Raw genomic sequence first — 3,748 nt, 5'->3', positions numbered from 1 at the left:
AGCTAATGAGCTCCGTGTGACATCACTCAGGGTTACAGCCGGCAGCTTCGCGGCTTAATGTGTCTCGGCGTGTCACAGTTTCCCTCGCTTTCCAGCGAGAGTCTGTCTTACTGAACTTTCACAAACTTCTGCTGAAACTGTGGTAATGTCAGTAATGATCTCCAAGTAAACTCAGCTAAAATAGCACAGTGACCTCATTATTGTTTCCATAGTTACAGAATGGCAGCTTTGCTCTTCCTATCTATAGCTGCAATTTCACTTCACACGGGGGGAAAAAAAAACGTGCGTTTTGACAGCTGATGGAGCCTAACAGGTAAAGCGTCGCGGCATCATGTGTGCTCGGATTCAGGTGCGAAAAGCGCAAATTCCCAAACGGTGATCAAATCCCGCAACCGCCGCTTTCACAAATTGAATATCGGATGCAAATGACTGCGTAGTGCTTTTCGATTAGAGCGCACGTCGGTGTTTGGTGTCTTGTTTGTCGAGGGTTATCAGCGTAATACGAGTCAAATTGCACAAATAATATCAACTCCATGTCCTGTAACAGCTTCAGTACCACCCACCCACCTATTGGAGTCTGTGTGCGCCGGGGAGAGCGTCACAGTTTAAACCGAACCAGCTGGCTCCGTCAGGCAGCCGTCCAAAACACGGATCTATATTTACAAGCTTATATCACTGCACATGAGTCAACTAAAACAAAATTAAGCCCAAGTAATAATAGCAGACGTCCGCGTGTTTTCTGCAGGTCTGAAGGTAACCCGATGCTTCGGTGTGAGGAGACGGCTGGCTTACATCCCGCTGCGTCTCCTGGTTCCTGGTTTGGTCTCAGGTGACTCAGCTGCACCAACGGCAGAGGAGATTCACAGCTAGAGATGTGTCATCAAAACTTTGACAGATTAGTGCCAAGAATAATTAAAAAATGGTTGCTTCTTTCCTGTTTTTCACAATCTGTTAGTGTTTTTATTTTATTTTATCACAGCCTTACTCGTGCATTTGGAGCCTCTTTTGCTCCTGACTGAGCCGGACGCTTGATGCTGCTACCAGCAGGCATAGATGTGCTCTCATTTAACCTCAACATTTTTATATTTGTAAGGCAGTCGTATTGGTTTCTGGTTCATAGCAAAGGTGGGGGATCAGACCGAGTTCAGGCCTGTGAGCAGGTGAGGAAAATGTTACAGAGCAAACCAGAGAGAGAGAGAGAGAGAGAGAGAGTTATTTTATATCTCTAACACAAACTGAGGCTCAGTTTCCATTACAAATGTGTGCAAAACTAATGTAAAAAAAAACACACACACACAAGTGAACATGTTTAACACAATAAGTAAAAAGAAATAACATGCTGTCATTGCCCTCAAACTACTTCCTGTCGTCTTCTTCGTCTTTTCCGCCAGTAGTAGCTCGGGTTCTCACTAAAACCAGGAAGATAGAGACATAACACCAGTTTTAAAGTCCCTACACTGTAAAGCTCCCTGTAGCTCAGAGAATAGACTTTAAAATACTGATGTTAGTTTATAAATCTCTGAACGGTTTAGCACCACAATACATTAAAGATCTGTTATTACTGTACCAACCGTCTAGACCCCTCAGATCTTCTGGTTCTGGTTCTGCTCTGCATCCCCAGAACCAGAACCAGACGAGGAGAAGCAGCATTCAGTTTCTAYGCACCACAGATTTRGAACAAACTTCCAGAAAACTGTAAAACAGCTGAAACACTGRGTGCCTTTAAATCTCAACTTAAAACYCACCTGTTTAGAGTTGCTTATGGCTAAATTAGGGTTAGAGTGCCGGTTTTGATGTCTTCCATSTTTTTATGTMTTTAATGTTTTTAATTTCTTCTTCTTTCATTTCGACGTTTTAATGATGTAATGTTTTTTTTGTTTTTTTATTTTTATTTTTTTTTTATCTCTCTCTTTCTCACTGATTATTTCTGTTTTTATTTTAATTATGTAAAGCTCTTTGAAATGCCTTGCTGCTGAAATGTGCTATACAAATAAAATTTGATTGATTGATTGATAGTAACATCACAACATATCATTAACAAACGAAAAATTATGCTTCGTTTTGGAGATTTAGCAGAAACGGTCGGACTGAGTCCATGTTGAAAAGTTATTTTCTAGAAAGAAATAGCAAAATCCACAACACTCTTTGTCTTGTTAGTCGACCACAGAGACATGTTGGCTGATAATTCAGGCGGCTACAGCAGAGGACGAGATGAACCCACCAAAACAACGAAGCATCTTCTCACAGGATTTAATAAATATTAGGGTTGATGTTGACCACAAATACTCTCCTACATTTATATGTTTCTTTCTACTGAAGTACTTTGTGTTTCTAATTGGAGTGATAGTTTGGGAAATCCACTGCAAGCTGTCCAGGAAGCAGAAAGCATCGCTATAACAACCAACACACGCTATCTATAGCAACTGCAATGTTGAACTGCAAACCATGCAGAGGTGAAGCTCCATCAATACAATCAATATGAAGGTCTTTCAACTGCATACATCTGATCATATTTCTCAATCCAAGCATTTATTGAACTGCTAAATCACTGGTTGTCAATGTTTTAACTGTTGCTAGGTTACGCCTATCAACATTAGCAGTAAGGGTCGCTGCCCACTTAAGGATTAAAACGCAGTGAAGTAATGAGACGTAGTCATTTGCTGTTTCTAAACTAAAATGAATTAAAAAATAATAGTTCTAACATCTATCTTTATAGGGCAGCACAGTGGTGCAGTTGGTAGAGCTGTTGCCTTGCAGCAAGAAGGTTCTGGGTTCGATTCCCGGCCGCGGTCTTTCTGCATGGAGTCTCCATGTTCTCCCTGTGCATGGTGGGTTTTCTCCAGGTACTCCGGTTTCCTCCCACAGTCCAAAAACATGACTGTCAGGTTAATTGGCCTCTCCAAATTGCCCCTAGGTGTGAGTGTGTGTGTGCATGGTTGTGTATCTTGTCTGTCTCTGTTGCCTGGCGACCTGTCCAGGTGACCCCGCCTCTCGCCCGGTACGTTAGCTGGAGAGGCACCAGCACCTCCTGACCCCACTGAGGGACAAGGTGTAAAGAAAATGGATGGATGGATCCATCTTTATATTTAACTGCAGTAAATCTCTTTCACTGACTGGCTGGTCAGCATTTCCAAGGGTTGCAGTTTAAACGTACGTTAACCTTTTTGCATTTTAAGAACCTGTATGAAGTTCATGTTGTCAAAGCAGAGACTGATGAATCAAAATATAAAAACAGGCTTTAAGGATTTGCTTGAAATAAAATAAATAAATAAATCCAAGTTAGTTGTCAAGTTCAAATCTTGTGTCATTTAGTGAAACGGTTTTATAAAATGTCAGATTTCATCCAGTTTTTCTCTGAGTTAAAAACGGCCTGAAACTTTAGCAGAAGTCCCTTTGAGAAGATATTTTAAAGGTAATTGGATCGACCATCTGTTTGCTGATTCCACGCAGGTATGACTACTTAACACCACATTATGCAGAAGTGTCAGGTAACGTGTTAAATTTAACAGGCAGCGCCATGGAAACGATGCTACAGTCACCAGGGGAAACATTTTTAAGCTCAAATTGAAATGCAGAAATCTCCACCCACCAGATGAAATTTTAAAAAATGTTTCAAAAGTGTGTAAATAATTCTGACACATTCGCTTGTCGCTACTTTTTAGTGGTTTATAATTGTATTGTTTTAAATGTTGCATTTTGCTTTTATGACTCGGTTGCGGCTGTAAAGTCATTTTGCTTTTACAGGTTC

General features: G+C 40.9%; 1 long non-coding RNA gene across 1 annotated transcript; it reads left to right on the top strand.

Annotated features, from left to right (window-relative positions):
• The first annotated feature begins 247 nt into the window (after nucleotides 1-247).
• On the top strand, nucleotides 248-935 carry LOC103469049 (uncharacterized). The gene is made up of 2 exons (XR_534295.1): nucleotides 248-313; nucleotides 746-935. It is a non-coding gene; the product is annotated as an uncharacterized LOC103469049 (long non-coding RNA).
• Nucleotides 936-3,748: the final 2,813 nt, after the last annotated feature.

The sequence above is a fragment of the Poecilia reticulata genome, linkage group LG8 (genome assembly GCF_000633615.1).
Source record: "Poecilia reticulata strain Guanapo linkage group LG8, Guppy_female_1.0+MT, whole genome shotgun sequence".
Lineage (NCBI taxonomy): Eukaryota > Metazoa > Chordata > Actinopteri > Cyprinodontiformes > Poeciliidae > Poecilia > Poecilia reticulata.
This window is presented reverse-complemented; position numbering and strand designations above follow the sequence as displayed.